Source organism: Theropithecus gelada, chromosome 17 (genome assembly GCF_003255815.1).
Source record: "Theropithecus gelada isolate Dixy chromosome 17, Tgel_1.0, whole genome shotgun sequence".
NCBI classification, from domain to species: domain Eukaryota; kingdom Metazoa; phylum Chordata; class Mammalia; order Primates; family Cercopithecidae; genus Theropithecus; species Theropithecus gelada.
In genome coordinates this window covers 71,190,545-71,209,214 of record NC_037685.1, presented here as the reverse complement: position 1 = coordinate 71,209,214, position 18,670 = coordinate 71,190,545, and positions in this window count along the sequence as shown.

Genomic DNA, 18,670 nt, shown 5'->3' with positions numbered 1-18,670 from the left:
TGACTCTGTATGCTCACCTCCTAAAATAGTGTGTTGCAAGTAGGTGCTCCATAAATATTTACAGAGACAATGCATAAACTGTCTCTGATATCTGGGAGTTGTTTACAGTATTCTAGAGGAAAAAATGAGTGGGTGGAGGGAACAGTTGAAACAAGCTTTGTGAGCCTTGATGACCAATGACACTGGGTGATGAGCATGTAAGGGCTTATTATACTGTTCTCTCCACTTTTGTGTGTGAAATTTGAAATTTTTCATAAAAATGATTGAAAAAAGCGAATAATTGAATGTCTCATTTTTAAAAAAAATCATGGCTCATGCCTGTAATCCCAGCACTTTGGAAGGCCTAGGTGGCCTTCCACCTGAGTTCAGGATTCAATCTCCTGAGTTCAGGAGTTTGAATCCAGCCTGGTCAACGTGATGAAACCCCATCTCTACTAAAAATACAAAAAATTAGCTGGGTGTGGTGCCATGTGCCTGCAGTCCCAGCAACTCAGGAGACTGAGGCATGATAATCACTTGAACCCCAGAAGAAGAGGTTACAGTGAGCAGAGATTGCACCACTGCACTCCAGCCTGGGAAACAGAGTGAGACTCTGTCTCAAAAAAATAAATAAAAAATTAATAAAATGGTTACTTTTAGAGATAGACTTCCCATTTCAAACGTCTGAGTAGAAGAGTTCATTCCATTAAGTTAATATTAAGATACTGAAAGAAGAGAATTCAAGAATATTTTTTCGCTCCCAGCCCTAGCTCTTTAAAACCTGTGAATTATATACATTTACTTTCACTGAAAGCTTCTCAGGGCTATTCTTAAGTGAGCGAGGACTTGTTGATGCTGCTGGGCTCTATGACATTGTTCTCCCCAGTTGAAATGCTCCATTTCCACTGTGCTACTTCTAGATAAAGATGATTTCCTGACATGCTCTGTAAATCTGTGTGCAATATTACTATTTCTATTCGGTTTTATAATAGTCATAAGTATAACCTTTTATTGTCCCACCTCCCATTGCTTTTCAACACCTTCTTTGCATATGAAATCACATTTTAAAATAAACTTTTTATTTTAGAATAGTTTCAGATTTACAGAAAAGCTGTGAAAATAATTCTCATATACCCACCTCCAGTTTCCCCTATTATTAACATCTTATATTGCTATGGTACATTTGTCATCACTAATGAACCAAAATTGATACCCTTTTAACTCAAGTCTATACATTTTATTTTATTTTATTTTATTTTATTTTATTTTTGAGATAGAGTCTCCCTTCGTCGCCTAGGCTGGAGTGCAGTGGTGCGATCTTGGCTTACTGCAACCTCCACCTCTCAGGTTCAAGTGATCCTCTTGCCTCAGCCTCCCAAATAGCTTGGATTACAGGCACACACCACCACACCTGGCTAATTTTTTTGTATTTTTAGTAGAGACAGGATTTTTCCATGTTGGCCAGGCTGGTCTTGAACTCCTGACCTCAAGTGATTCCTGTGCCTTGACCTCCGAAAGTGCTGAGATTATAGGCATGAGCCACCATGCCTAGCCTCAAATCTATACTTTATTCATGTTTTCTCAATTTTTACCTAATGTCGTTTTGCTGTTCCAGGATGCTATCCAGCATCCCACATTTAGTCTTGCTGTATGAAGTCATTTTTTTTTCCTATTCTTCCCTTTCCCCTTCTCTTCTCAGCCTCCAGTATCCTCTGTTCCACTTTTTACTTCTACAAGATCAACCTTTTTTTCAATCTTTCACATATGAGTGAGAACATGCAGTATTTAACTTTCTGTTCCTGGCTTATTTCATTTAACACAAAGTCCTCTGGTTCCATCCATGTTGCCATGAATGACAGGATTTCATTCTTTTTATGACTGAATAGTATTTCATTGTGTATACAGACTACATTTTCTTTACCCCTTCATCTGGTGCTGGACACCTACATTGATTTCGTTTCTTGGTTATTATGAATAGGGCTGCAAAAAACATGGAGGTGCAGACGCCTCTTCGATATAATCATTTCCTTTCCTTTGGATAGATTCCCAGTAGTGGGATTGTTGGATTGAATAGTAATTCTATTTGTAGTTTTTTGAGGACCCTTCATACTGCTTGCATAGTGGCTGTTCTAGTTTACATTCCTACCAACAGTGTTTAAGAGTTTCTTTTTCTCTGCATGAAATCATGTTTAAAAGAACATTTAATTTTTTTCTAACCCATGATATCAACTCAAGGTTGTCCTAGAATATCCATCTTGCCTAAGAAATGTATGGTCCCTTTGCTTCCTTTTAAATAGTTTATTGATTTAAAATTTGACTTTGTTCTGATCGTCCCTTTATGAATAGGTAATGGCACTTTGACATTTCAGGATAGGGAAAAAAGAGTCCCCCTTTCTTCCACCCTGCAAAAATCTTCTCACCTCAGAAAGGCAATTTGAGTTGTTCCAGGCCTCAGGCTTTGAGCTCAGGGCTTTTTAAAGCCTAAAACAGAGGAAACACGCCCTGAGTGAGATAAAATCCTCCCCATGAATTTCCTGCTTTCCACTGTCATCAGTGCAAATTAGCTCAGGATCCCCTGAGCAGATGCTTCTGGTGGAGAGGGGAGAAATGAGAGCTTTTGAAATCTGAGGGATGGAAGCCTGATCCTGACAGCAATAAAATATGCTCCAGGTGCAAAGTAAGTGGCACAAAAAATGACCAAGAAGCCCCCACATTGAAGCCCACCTGCCTTTGTCGTTGGATATATGACCATCCGCATTCCCACTAATATCCCTGTCTGACTCACAGCTAGGAGCAAGATTGCCATGATCAGTGTAGAAACAGTGACTGCAAATTTACTGATGGAGATGGCTGAGTAAAGGTGGGCAAAAGTTTAAAAATTATTACATTAATTAGTTTGTGCTCAGGACAAAGCTCCAGCTCTTTCACAGTTTCAGATGGCCTCAGAGTGAGTTTCAATACAGTAACCAAAAAGGAAAGGTAGGTGTGCAGGAAACAGCCATTGCCAACTGCCTATTGTTCAGAGGGGCCTGCTTGGCTTCTTCCCAGGTCAGACATTGCTATCAAGATCTGAGGCCCAGCCAGCTACAAATGTGACCGACCACACCTTCTCCACTCTGCTGTCAGCACCCCACCTCCACCCTTTGCACCTGCGCTCCTGCCGCCCACCAACCACCTCACAGCTGTGACGATCCTGGGAAAAGCCCTGGGTTTGCTGTCAGAAGACCTTGGCTGTAAGGAGTTTGCAGCCAAACACTACTCCTGCCTGTAATGAAAACCCTACTGAAGGGCATCAGAGAGCTGCCGAAACTACCAGGACTGGGGGCTTCATCACTCCTGAGAGAAGAGGAGCAGTGGATAGTGAGCTGAGTCTTCAGTCACTTTCTTCCTGGGCAGAGTTGCTGGTTCTGGGTTTAGGGAAAGAAGCTGAAAATCTGCGCTTTGTCTGGGCAGAGACGCACTGCTGGGGAGAAGAGAAACCAGCAGAGATTGTGGTCGTTATGTGGGGCCGAAAGCATAAAATTAGCGACTTACTGGACTAAGTTCCTAGTGAGAAGAACGGGTCAGAGAACTAGGCCTAGCACAGTAATGGGTTTTCCTTCAAGATATCTACTTGAAGTTTAAGAAATAAGCAAGATGTTTCTGAAAAGCGTATTTGAGTTTTTGGTAATCTTGCCATTCTTAGAAGACTAGGATTGGAGCTCAGGATCAGCCGTAAGGAAGGGTTATGAAGGGAGGACATCGGGATCCCACGGTAGGCGTTGGAGGAAGTGTCGCCAAAGAAAATATAGGACAAGACTCAGTTGAATCTGAATCTTAAATAGACAATAAACAATTTCTAAGTATGACTCATGCAATATTTTGGACATAAAATTTAAAATTATCCATCGTTAATCTGAGATTCAGATTTAACTGGGCATTCTGGGCTTTTATTTATTAAATCTGGCCACCCTACTTGGTGGACTTGTGGTGGGCAAGATAGTGACCCCCAAAGATGTCTGCACACTCTCATCTCCAGAACCCATGCATATGTCACCTCACCTGGCAAAGGGGACTTAAAAGATGTGATTAAATTAAGGATGTTTAAATGGAGAGATTATCCCGGATTATCTGGGTGGGCCCAATCTAATCACTAGGGTCCTTATACGAGAGAGGTGGGAGTATCAAAAGCAGAAAAAGACGATGTTACTGCAGAGGTGGAAAAAGAGAGGGCTTGAGGATACTATCACTTCCTATAGGTTGGAAGAAGGGGCCATGAGCCAAGGAATGTAGACAGCCTCTAGAAGCTAGAAAAGACAAGGATGACAAGGCCCAGTTAAATTTGCATCTGAGATAGACAATAAATTATTTTTCTTATAAGTATAATTCATGCAATATTTAGGACATAAAATTTAAAAATGGTTTATTGTTCACCTGAAATTCAAACGTAACTAGGCATTCTATGCTGATGTTTGACTGAAACAAACACCAAATACCTATTCTTCTCTAGGGTCCCCTGAAAAGATGACCCTGCTATAACTTTATCTCAGCCCAGTGAAACCCGTATCAGACTTCTGATGGACTTACAGTAAATTTGTGTTTTAGCTACTAACTTTGGAATAATTTGTTACTGGAACACCAGAAAACTAATATAGGGCTATTCCTTAGGAAGAAGGTAACCCAGGGATAAACAGAGTCTCCTTAAAACTGCAACTCAGCTTCTAATGATCTCAGTGCGTCCTTGGAATAAGACATTCTATCTGCCAAGCAGAGGGAAGGATGAAATCTCTCTGGAGGAAGATTAGCATCATCTGGAAGTTCTAAAAAGTGTTATTAGCCATGTCCCACATTAAATAAAATTATTAGATGGAACCATATAATGAAAACCTGAGGAAAAACTAACAATGGAAAAGTCTCACAGTTGATCCAGCTATTGAAATTAGTAGACAAAGACTTTCCATCTATGATTAGTATGACTAAGATTTAAATAAGGTGAAAATAGATTTCAAAAATAAACAATTTCACAGAGAATTGAAGTCTTTCAGAAAGAATAAATATTCTTGAACTGAAAAGCTAAAAAAAATACAATAACTGGAATTATGCACTCAATGAATGAGTGTAATAGCAATTTATACACAGTAGGAGGGAGGAGAAGGTACTCAAGGACAGGTCAATAAAAAAAAATCCCAAATTGAAGCGTGGAAAAAGAAAAATAGTGGAAAATAAAAAGGAGTGTTAAAAGAATGTGGGACATTACAAAAGAGCCTGACCTTCACATAATCAGAATTCCCAGAAGGGAAAGAGGAGAATGGGGAACAGTCATATTTTAAGAGACAACAGTCAAGAGTTTTCTGAAATGGTGAGAAACATCAAGCCAGAGATTTGAGAAGCTCAGTAATACCAAAGCAGAATGATAAGACTTATGAGATGAAAATTTTAATGCTATTGAAGATACACAAGGAGAATTGGACAAATAAAAAGACAGAACATCTACTTGGATAGGAAAATTCAGCCTCATAAAGATGTTAATTCTTTCTGGGTTAATTTACAAACTTAATGTAACCCCCATTTTTAAAATGGTAAGTTATTAATTTCTGAATCTAGACAAATTAATTATAAATTTTATTTGACAGGACAAACAAGCAATAATAATAGCAGAAAACAATAAAAAAATGAGGAAGATCTAACTCTACTAAATGCTGAAACATATAAGACTGATATTAAAAGAACATGGTATTAGCACATGGATCAACAAACAGAACAAAAGAGAAAATTCAGAAATAAATTCAGTTGCATATAGAAATTTACTGTATGATAGAGGTGAGATCTCGAATCTATGAGGAATAATGAACTTTATATCAGGGAGTACTAAGATAACTGGATAGCTCTATGAAAAAGAATAAAATTGTATCCATTTCTCATACCACATGCCAGGATTAACTTAAAATCAATCAAGGATTTAAATGTAATTATAAATTATACGAGTTCTAGAAGAGAACATATTACTGTGTTACCTAGAATGAGAAAAGCTTTACAAATTCAATATCTAGAAGCAACAAAGGAAAAACATAGATAATTGGTTTTTTCACTCTTTTGTATGGTGAAAACACCAAAATAGCGAAGTGAAAAACCCAATCATAATAGAATGAAATATTAGTATCACAAAGTGATACCACAAAATATTCCCCAAATTCAATGAACTTGTAAAAATAAATACAATTACCACCAATTCTATAGTTTATTGGAAAAAATGTAAACAAGTCAAAAAAGGTGCTTGATTTCATTCATAATAAGAGAAGCAAGTTAAAGATACAATGACATACAATCCTCATCTTTGGATTGGCAAAAATTTGAGAGTGTGTAGTCTCTTAGCAAGGCTAAGGGAAAATAGGCACGCTTGTATGTTGAAGGTTGGAATGCAAAATGTAAAAATCTGATGGAAGATAATTCAACCTCTAAAACCCGACTCCTGGGATATATTGGCATAACGCAAATGCCAAAGGCTATTTATTGCCGTGTTATTATAATAAGAAATGACTGAAAACAACCTAAATGTCCATCAATATGGGACTATTCAAATTACCTAGGTTAAATCTATAAAATGGAATATGTTAAAGCTATAAACAATGAGGAATAACTCTAAATACTGCTATGGAGTGACCTCCAGGATATATTAATAAGTGGAAAAAAAACAAGGTGCAAATAGTATACATAGTGTGCTACCTTTTATTTAAAAAGTACGAAGTAAAAATTTTCATTTTCTTAATGAGATGACAAACCAAAAATTATTTTTAAAAGATCACCTGTGGTGGACAACAGAAACAAAGTAGGGGGAAAAGGATAGAACCAATACTTTCCTGAATATAACTCATTTTATAGATTTGTCCTTGGGATGATATGTACACATTTAAATTAATTATAAAGCAAAATTAAAATAAAAAATCAGTACCTTAAAAAAATCTATATAATAAGTTGTTGACTTAATCTCGGAAAAGAATATTTCAGGTGACAAAACGCATTCTCATTTGACAGTACATCTACAGTTGGACTATATCCTACGGTCAAAAGGAATTACAAGGAAATTTTAAACTAGTCTTAGCAGTCATTTCAAAAGTAATGGCATTGCGTTTGTCATTGCAAAGCTATTATATTTAGGAAACAAAGTTTTCAGCATAAGAGAAATAAGATTAAATATAAAATAAAAAAGATAACAGCACTAAATCATAAATTTGAATTGGATGTATTTAAATAAACTCATTTAAATACATTCTCTACTTCTGTCTATTGGAAATGCCAAGGAATGATGACCAGTCCAGTAATACTGACAACTTCTAATAACCAGGGTGTGATCTCCAAATATCATTTGCCAGTAAAACAAGACAGGATGATTTGGGAAATAATTGATTTCAGATTAGACTCAGAAAAGGTCCAATATGAGTCTAGACTCTAGAACATTTTGTTTTTATGGAAAGCAAGGAAGTTATTCAAGGTTACTGGGGTTATGTGAAGAGAATTTAGAAACCAACTTGTAGGCCGTTACACTCGCCAAAGATGAAATAATTTGAATGTCAAAAACAAGAGTAACTAAAATGAATTAAAACACATTAAATATATTAAAATTCATGCATTCGTAATTACACTAAAAGCAAACAGTACAACGTTGGTGGCCACCTTTGAAGAATGCTAGGGGACTAACTCATTCTGAAAACTGGTAAAGTGAAAAAGGCAAACATGTATAGTTTTTCCTGCCCGTGTTTTACCTAAGAGTGACCAAATGCTTGTTGAGTGAAAGTTTTAAATTACAAAACAATTCTAGCCAGTAAATAGAAAAGAGAAGATAGAATTAGAATATCAATATTTTGCAAACCCTAATGAAACACTCATAACAAAAACCATTCCATGAATTTTATGATGAATGAATCAGTCTGACCATGCTCAAATCCGCTGATCAATCTTGATACCACAAAGAAAACCACACAACATATGCCTCCTGAAGATGCAAAGGGAAATACACAACATTGTCTATAAGGTGTTCTTAATATAACTTTGAACTTGAATAAGACTCTGGATCCAACTTCCACTTTACAAGAAATATACGAGACAGAAGAAAGCATTAAAGACATGGGGATGGAAGTAGCAAAATCCAGAACACAGGAAGAATATAGGAAGCTCTACAGAATAAGCAACCCGATTTCTTTAACAAATATATTGCAATAGGAGAAGGAGGGAGAGGTTGAGAATGAGAATCTATAGATGTAATATGAAAGACATATCAACTGAATTAATGCAGCAAGAAATCTTGGGAGAACAAACACATTGACATAGGGTCTCCGAGGTATTTATGATTGAGGATGGCCTGTGTCATCAGCAAGCAAATGTTGTGTGAGGTCACTGGTATGGAGGGAGAGGTCTCAAAGAGAAAAGTACACAAAGAGAGAACGTGAGTGGAGGCCCTGGTGACCAATCTTCCCTCCTTTCACTCACGTTCAAGGTCCACGTGGCTTGCAAAATGTGCAGGCACATTTAGGGCATCTACGGGGCATAGGGCTCAGTGCATATTGTCCCTGTCTAAGATCGTCTCTCACCCTAACAGTAGCCTGAGGGTAAGCTCCCACTACTGCAGAATTTAAACTCTATGTTTTTATTCAATGCAAATGTCACTGTCTACACATATAACTCATGCACTGCAGTGAGCGCTTGCACGTACATGACCTCACTTAATATTCACATTGTGCTAATTTAGGAATTATTTCTAGTTTGCAAATAAGAAAACAGATTCCAAGATATTAAAGACATGAGTAAGTTTACACAGATAACAAAAGGCAGAGCCTGGATCCCAGTTTCTGATGACAAATTCTAAGTTTTTTCCCCCTTAAAGTCCCTTAAGTGGGGAGAAATTAGGTTCTATTGGGCTTCTCTGACTTATCCTTTCCTAATGAATGATGACAAATGTCACGCCCCCCCTCTCACCCTGAAGTCATCTCCATCATCAGGGCAATCCTGTAACACTCCATATGAAAAGTAGATCTCTTGGGGAAATTTTCTTTCTCCTTCTCAGATCATTTTTTATTTTGGAGTTGAAGGCAAAAGAGAACTTTTTTCCTCCCCAGTCATTTTGAGGCATTCAGACTAAAATGACACCCTTGTCAAAGTATTCTTAATGCTGTGCTCAGAGCTACACAAATGCAGACAGATGATGGAGGGGAGAGGAGGGGTGAAGAGGAGGTGTCCCTGAATTGATTAGAGATTGCTCAAAATGGATCATGCTCAACTGAATGATCTCCATTCTCCCCATTGTTTTCCATTCTGATGGAGTAGGATCTGACTGGTAGGCGGAAACTATTTGGTGTCTTTTTTTATGTAGTTGCCAATTCTCCCCACTTGTGTCTTGTCACTTGCAGGCTCATGCCTCCTGTGAGGCAGATTACATGCGACTGTGTGGGAGTGGGGTTGCTCAGAGGAGCGGTCTCCCCGACATGAAATACTGCCTGTGCAGGTAAGAACTAAGTCTTCAGAAAAGGAGGAATCTCCCCAGAAGCTACCTTTTGCTCATGCTAAATAACAAGGAAAAAGGAGACTGAGAAAGGATTGTAATAAAGAGGCACTAAATGGTGTTTCAGAGAAGATGTCCTGTGCCTTGGAGTGCCCAGCTGCATCTTTAAGAAACTGGAATCTTATCAACCCATTTTGCCGGAGAGTAGATCATGAGTACATTTGCTCATTCTCTTTTCATGCTCAGCTACTAAATGCATTAGAATGGGGGGTTAAACTCCCTGATTTAATCTATAGAAGCCTCCATCTTACATATTCTTCGCAGGGAAGAAATCATAGAATGAAGTCTCATTCTTTCGGTAGTTCAGTTTTTTTCTACCACATTGTCCCTTGAGGTTACAGCATAGATCATGAAGAGAATCTTTTGTTTCTATCACTTATGACCACATCAGTTCATATATTTATAAATAAGATGCGCTTTGGTATGATATAAAAAATCAAAACCAGGGGAGCTAAATAATTAATGTATGAACTCATCCATAATGATAATGGTGACAATGCCTGCACAACACCATTCTTGTTAATTAATTCAAAATAATAGCACGAAACTCAAGAGACCCTGTGCTTTCAGTCCTTTACATCTTATTGGTTATTGCTTTCTTTGTCTGCATCATGAAAACCATGAATACATGAGCTTGAATACAAAGGAATTATGTGGTTTCAAAAGAGAGCCCTTGTGTAGCTAGAATACCAACCACCCTGTTAGGAATTAGCTAACGATGCTTTGGAGGACTGCTTCAAATTATATAATAAATACACTGGTAAGGACCTATTTAATAACATGAAGGTAGTATTTGCCCATTGATTGCCTGAATGAGAGTCCTCTTATCTCATATCATTGATTAGTTATCTAAAGTCAGCAGATAATCACCTGTTCTTATCCATTCAGAGGTACAGTGAACATGATTGACTATGCATGGCACTTAAGGTTATAACAGTGTCAAGTTCAGTCTCACTGTTTGGGCCAGTTGAGATTGGCAGCATCCTCTTGTAGTATTTGCTTCAAAGAGGCTAGTGCCTATTTAGGGAACTACCATAAGCTATCTCAAGAGTCAGAAACGAGTTTATATAATTTGTTCAAAAGCATGTCATGGATATTATTCAGATTTAGAAATTGAATCAGGGACAAACAAGCTTACCTAGCATCTTTTGGCGCAAAAGATATCCAGTCTTAGAATTTGGCCTTAGGATCACTAAGACTTTTTATTGGACACAATACTTAACTCTTTTGAATACTTACCTCATTGAAGGTGTCCACTGGAACACTTTATGCGGACTTGCTAATTTAGAAGACGTGAGTTGACATTGTGATGACCTTGGGAAGAGAGACAAGAGGGAAGAAGAGGAGATAAGTGGAAAAGGCTTTTGCTCTCTATTAGGATGGAAATTGATAAGCCAGTTTTAAACACTCCATAAAGGATCTGTCATCTAATATCAATAAAAATATCACCTGTCTTTGTGAGGAAACCTAAATCAGGAAACTCACACTAGAGTAAGCCATGGCACAAGGGTAGAAAACTTTCCTCATGTCACATTTCTTAACATGGATCCGATCTATCACAGGTGCTTGATGACTCCCTGCTGTGTGTATTGATTGATTGATTGATTCATTCATTCATTCACAAATGAACCAACCATAGGATTTCAAATCAAATGCCGTAATCTTTAAAAATCCTAGAAAAGATAACACAGCACACACTCATATAACTAACACCTTGAATTTAAAATACACCAGCATTTTATAATATTTTCTTCCAATATTTTTTAATGAAATAAAACATTACCAAAAACGTTAACATTCTTTACTCCTCTCAATCTCAACCTTCTTCCCCCTTTCACAGAGGCAATACTAGGTATTCTTTTTCTAAGAACCAATATTGGTGTGCATTTAGAGAAACTCAAAGAGAAAGCATGGTCAAAGGGCCTTCTGTTGACTATAAGTGTAATATTCAAAGAACTTTCTAAGTTGTAGGAGCAACCTGATAGTAATCAAGGAGATTATGTATAAACTCAAAATATGAGGATAGTGTATAATCACTTTGAAACTTAAAAAAATATGTGTGTGTATGCGTGCTGTGCTCTGTGTGTGTGTGTGTGTGTGTGTGTGTGTTACCATAGATGCTCCTGAAGGCTCCTTTCCCAGGTGCAGAGCTTTAAGCAATGATAGAAACTATATACTCAGACCCATGAACATGATTTTTCTATTTTATCTCTAAATGAATCATTTCAAGTTGAAGAATAGAAGGTAGGAAAAGTGATAAGGGCATAGAAGAGTCTAAGCTTTTTACACAGCATTTAGGCAATGCATTTTATAAAGCATTTATAGTACTTTTTGTAAAGCATTTAGGAAAGCAATTCTTCTTATCTTTCAGGTCTTATTTGAAATGTCATTTTCGGAGGAAGTACTCCCTGATCCTTTAAACCAAGTAACTCACCTGTCATTCATACTCACTGTAAACTTCACTTTTATGTATTTTATTACAATTGTAATAAAATTACTTTGTGAAATTACTTGTTTAAAGTTGCCTCCTGCTCTACTTCAACTTTCATGACAACAGGAGCCACATCTGATGTGGTCACTACTACAGCAGGAGCACTTGGCACAACTATTTTTTGACAGAAATAAATAGACAAAAGAATGAATGAACAAATGAAAAAAAGAAAAAGAGGAAAGAAGGAAGGAAGGAACAGAGGGAGAGAGGAAAGAAGAAAATTATCGAACATTTACATTTGCATTGGATTAGTGCTTATGTCAGGATATTTAATGCAAATACTTAGTTGTTGAATACCAGATTCTTCTTATTTCATCTAAGTCCAACTATCAGGCAGGACATCATTGTTCTTAGACAAATCTGTGAGTTCAGACCTCTATCTCTGAAGACTCATCTCAGCTTGCCAACTTTATGCTTCTTGTATTTCAGATCGGTACCTTCTGCTGTCCCTGTGAGTCCCATAGTCTCAAAGTCTCAGAAAAAAAAAAAAATCTTCTGTTAAGTCTTATACCCATTTTAAGGGTAGAAGTGTAGGAGAAAAACTGAGAGCCTCAATAAATGGAAAATCCAGGGTTAACCAAGCAAAAAGATCTCAAAGACCCAGATGGTTAGAGTATAATTCACTGCTAACAGCAGTTCTTTATCATTTGTCCTTAATTTTATCATCCTTTTTGAAGAATCTGATGACATACTTCAAAGAATATGGAGGTAACTTGGTTAATGAAAATACCATTCACTGTAAAAAATATCTATTTCTGCATTGCTTCAAGAACAGACACTAACACGTCCCAGGAAAGAGGGAGTTTTTATTAATCCCTTCTTGAGTTGCTGCTGATGAGCTTTGAAGTGGGAAGGACTTCAGGGCCCTGGCTTTACTCCCACTCAGTTGCTGCTGTTGTGTGGAAAACTGGAACCCCACACAGAAACAACTGAAAATCCACGTGTTCGTATTTCTCTTGGAGTTTTAAATTCTTGTGTTAAAATAACAAAGGAAATAGTTCTCTCAATCATCCTTCATTTGACATTTTTTGTGAACTGTGCCAGGCTCTGGAGATACAGTGGTGAGAAAAATGTACATGATCCCTGTCCTTGTGAATCCTCTCCTCTATTTTTTTTTTTTTTTTTTTTTTGAGACAGGGTCTCACTCTCATAGCCTGGGCTGGAGTGCAGTGGTACAATCTTGGCTCACTGCAGGCTTGACTTCCTGGGGCTCAGGTGATCCTCCCACCTCAGCCTCTTGAGTAGCTGGAACTACAGGCACATGCCATCACAGCCAACTAATGTTTGTATTTTTTGTAAAGATGTGGTTTCACCATATTTCCCAGGCTGGTCTCAAACTCCTGGGGTCAAGCGATGCACCCGCCTCAGCCTCCCAAAGTGGTGTGAGCCACTGTGCACAGCTGCATCCTCTACTTTAAAGAGGCAAATTGAATGAATCAAACAATTATAGAGAGGATTCAATTAAGGTGGGTGAGAGAATCAGAGAAGTCTCCCTGGGAGAAATGATAGTAGAGCTGAGGGACGATGGAAATGTAGGACTGGCTGGGTGATTGAGTTATACCTGCGGGAGGATCAACCACTCTGGGCCAGTATGTGTGAAGGCTCTGAGGGAGGAATGACCTTGACATCTTGAAAGAGGACTAGAGTTCTAGAAGGTTCTGTGCAAAAGAAACAGTGGCAGGAGATCATGCTGGGCTGATAAGCAGTGGCTGAGTAACGCTGAATTTTGTGGGCATTGACAAAAATTTCTTATTTTCTCCTAAATGGAATGAGAAGTCATTAAAGGCTTTTGAGCAGGTGTGAGAAGATAATTTATGTTTTACTATCACTCTGGCTGTTCTGTATAAAATGTAAGAAAGAAAGCAAAGAGTAGACGTAAGGGTATCTGCCTAGGCTGTAGCACTAGTCAGACAAGATGCGATGATGGCTTGGGAAAGATGTCACTGAGAACAGAGAGGAAGTGTAGAATTTAAGGGATATTCAAAAAAAGAGAAAGTGACAAATCTACTTGATAGGATTGTATGTAGAGATGATGGAGAGGAGGAGCCCAGATGCTTTTCGGGTTTCTGTTTAAAGAACTGTGGTGATATTTATGAGTTTAAGGAGAAAAGAGCCGGCTTGTGGGTGGGGAAGGCTATGACATCTCTGAGACACATTTTTGGGATATAGAACGTGATGGACTTGCCAGCTCCAGAAAGAACACATTCCTGTACTGTGGCCGGTGACCTCACTGGTTGGGCCTGCAGGCAACTGGAGTAGAGGTTCCCCCAGATGCCATCTGTCTCTTCAAATAAAACATCTAGTAACCTTTATTAATCTCAAGGAAACTGTGGGTTGGGTAGGTAATTTAAGGAGAGAGAAACGATTACGTTCTGTAGACTGGCTCTTTTCATGTGCCTGAGAAGTGGTTTCCAGCATGAAATATTTGGGTAAGGAAACCAGATCATGAAGCTCAAACATTTTTCATCTCATCTGGAGGTGGGTTCTGCACAGAGAGCCCATGATTTCCATTAGTCTGGATTGTTATTTTGAGTGTATGTTTTCTTCCAATGACCACTTTAATATACAAATACCAAAAATGTTTATATCACATGTTTTTAAAGAGTCTTTGTTACTTGGTTTCCTTGTTAGCACAAAAAAGGAAGGATTGACTATATCTGAACATATTTACCTTTTGTCTTCTGCACAGAGAGTGGCTTCTATGATATGTAGTTAAGTCAAGAGATTTTACACTCTGCTATTACATAGGACACAAATACAACAACCTTGAGAAGGCGAATCAAACATGCTCTTTCTCTCTTGCTATCTTTGTCCACCCTGTAGTGGTATCTGAAAACTTCGGGAACATAAGCCCTATACCCAAGTTTTCTCATGAGCTAGAAACCTCTAAGCAACACATTGTTTTGTCTGTTGAAACCCCTGCACTTAGAACATCCTTTAAATGAAAATAAATTGCAATCATTACTTGGGTTTTGAAACCTGTTCAACATAATTTCTATACTGTCAAAAAAAAAAAAAAAAACCACACATGGCGTAGACCCATGAATTTAATAATCACTTAGAACTTAATGCCACTGATAGGGGCTTATCTCTTCAGCCTTGTCTACGGAGCCTACTAAATAATAATTCTAATTAGAACCATAATTATGTTTCTGCTCAGAGTATTTTTAGATAGCCTTAACATTTGATCTGTTTAGTCTAGTTTTACAGGTGGCAATAGATTAAAAACAGGTTTTAAAATAAGATACGACTATTACATTTCTAATAATAGGTGATTGTGGTCCCAGAGCCACTTTGTATTTAGTGACGCATGGAAAAACCCTTTGATGATGGTAATTGTGCCCACACGCCCTATCCCTACACAGGGAAAAATAGGCCGCTCTTTGTAGTCAGTGCCTCGTTTCTCCCATGCAAACTTTAGCCCTTTCAATTCAGGATCTTGAGTTTCTTTCATTCTTTTCCTCTAAAATAACTTTCCTTTTCAATTCTGCCCAGATCCTCTGGTTACATGCTCCCGGAGACATTTGTCCCGGTATTACCCCCATAGCCCTGCTACCCTTTCACAAAAGCAACACATGCTTTCAATGTGGCTTCTCAAAACTTGAGTGTGCAACTCACCCACGGTGCTCACAAAAAATGCACATTCCCAGGCTGCACCAGATTGCTTCCACCTCTTTGTGTCTTTCAGTAGTCTGGGAGCCTACCTTTTATTTTATTATTATTTTTTAAACTTGTATTTTAAGTCCAGGGCTACAAATGCAGGTTTGTTATGTAGGTAAACTTGTTTCGTGGGTGTTTCTCGGGTGTTTGTCGTTCAGGTTATTTCACTGTGAATAGTGCTGCAATGAACATATGTGTGCATATGTCTTTATAATAGAATGATTTATATTCTTTGGTTATATACCCAGTAATGGGACTGCTGGGTCAAATGGTATTTCTGCCTCTAGGTTTTTGAGGAATTGCCACACTGTCTTCCACAATGAGAAGCTGTATTTGAAACAAAACATTCTAGGTGGTTTTAGACAGATTTTGAAAAACAATGCTTTATGAGACTCATTTTCTAATTTCAAATACACAGTTTCAAATGTTTCTGTCATGCTTCTGGCTGTTTTCCATGAATGGTGTATATCCTGCAATTCTAAAACACTGGACAGATAGACAAATACGAAGTGATACTTTTATTATTTCTAATTTTTTTTAGGGTAAACATGGTTCCACCTCATATCAATTTGATTCTTTGCTCACTATACAAAGTGGAAGAAAGGAAAGAAGGGAACATCAAGACTTAAGCAAGAGCAGAGAGAGACTTTCCAGGAGTTTTCATTTTGGGTGGGCTTGAGGGAGATTGTAGTTCTACCATACCTACTTGAGAAGCATGCTCCACCTCACAGTGCCCCGCCACCATCGCTGAGGCCCTGATGATTCTGATGCAGGTGAGCCACTAGCCACACCCGACAAACAAGCCATATAGGACCTCTCTGTTTGCCGGATACCTTTTAAGGTTCAGGTTCTTTTTATTCAAGACTTCACGTAATACTCAGACTTCAGCTTGAACATAGCATGCACTTATGCCTTCTAAGTGGTCAATTCCATTGTCAAAATCAGGCAACTCTAAAAGCACGTCAGCGTTTACATTTTTATTGCAGGGACAAAACCAGGACAGCCCTAGAGCTGGTCTTTGCAACATTCCTGGGAATGTTGATCTCAAGTGACACCGGTTTGCAAAGCCAAGAGCTTTGGCAGCTTAAAATATTAATTCAGGCCATGGTAATAGGATGTTTTAGTTTAGCACTAAATGGTGATTAACTCATTACCTGAGCTTAAGCGCATTCTACAGGATGTTCCCTTAGAAATAAATGGTACCTCTTGGGTTCCTGCATCATTCGGAAAGAATGAGTCAGCCATTCACTAACATTTATTCACAAGAATATATGGAGTATCTACTGTGTACTAGGCAACAAAGAAACAGGGTAATAAGAAGCAAGCTTGGCTCTCAAGAAACAAACTCTAGTTGGGGAAGCATCCTACTTGAGTGTGTTGTGTGCTACAATAGAAGGGAACATGTTTTACCTAGAGGTACAGGGAAGGGCAGACAGAGAGGAGAAAGGAATCAAAGGGCTTCCCAGTGGAACTGGCATGTGAGTTGAGTTTTGAAGGACAAATAGAAGTTAGTCAAGAGGATTATGTTCAGATAAGGTAGGGGCTAACATTTCAGTCAAGCGCTTTGTGTCACATGTGTTACATGCTCCCAGGGCTACTTGTCCTGGCATTATAGCTACAATAGCAGAGCATGTGTTGTCAAGAGGTGCAGGGAAGGGCAGACATATGGAGGTTAAGAGAATATGGCTTAATTAAAAATGCAAATAATTTTTCAACACTCGATAAGAGAAATCGCATCAAGGTAGCATCTCTAGATTATACAAAGAATCCAGTCTTCTTCTTACAAGCTATGGAGAGCCTTTGAAGGCCATTAGATAAGAGATAAATACGGTAGAATTTTAGTTCATTCATTTATTCATTTGCTTCAAAAATATTTATTGCAAACCAACTTTGCATTAGGCATTTTGCCATTATGGGCACTGAGAATATAATGCTGAAAAAGACACAAATGATCCCTGCCTTCAGGGAGCTTAAACTCAGATGGAAAAGACATAATAAACAAGTGAACAACAGAAACAACAAAAGAAAAGAAGAACTATAGATAGTGGTAGGTGCCAAGAAGAATACAAAATGTGTATGTGAGAATATGGGGAGTGATTCCTTTTGTTAAAATAGTTAGAAGATATCTTAGGACCTGATATTTAACATGAAGTATGACAAAGAGCAAATAATAATTGGGTTGATTTATTCATTCATTTACTCATTTACTTTAACTACTATTTATTACATACCAACTCAAGAGTGATTTGGGAAAACTGGGTGAAGAGTGTTCTAGGCAGATGAAACAAAAAGCAAGAAGAAACGAGTTTGGCTTAAGAACTGACAAAAGATAAGAGTGGCAGGTGTGTCTTGGACAGACAGGGTACAAAGAAGAGATGGGGGGTAAAGGTGGGCAGTGAAAAACTGTGGGGTATTTAAGTAGAGAGTGGCATGCCTGAATTTACTCCTGTAAATATATTCTGACAGTTGCGTGGAGAGGAATGGGTTGGAAGGAACAAGAATGAGGCAGGCAGGTGAGTTGGAAGACAGTTGGGTGGTGCAGATAAGAGAGCAACATGATTTAGACAAGGTCATGGCTGTGGAGATAAGGAGAAGCTTTAGAGTTTGCTCTGAATGTGGTGCAAAGGAGAGAGCCTTGCAAATATCATACCATTGCTTATGACCCACCTGGGGAATCACTGCCAGAGCCAAGACTGGAAACCAGGTCTTTCTATCTTCTGGAAGTGGTTTTTCTACTACATGATGCAAACTCTGAAGAGTCAGAAGATCTACAAAATTTGGGCAAATACTTTCTTTGCTCTGAGTCAAACTCCTTTGATTTAATACACAGCTAAGCTTTGCACAGTGGCAGTAATGTGGGCAATGAGGTTTATCTGAGGTGGTGTGATTATTGTTAATTGATGTACTGCCAAGAAGTATGACACATCAGTGACATGGATATTCCAAGTAAAAAGAAACGAGAAAAAAGTAAGCAAGTGATTAGATACAGTTCCATATTTTCTTTATCA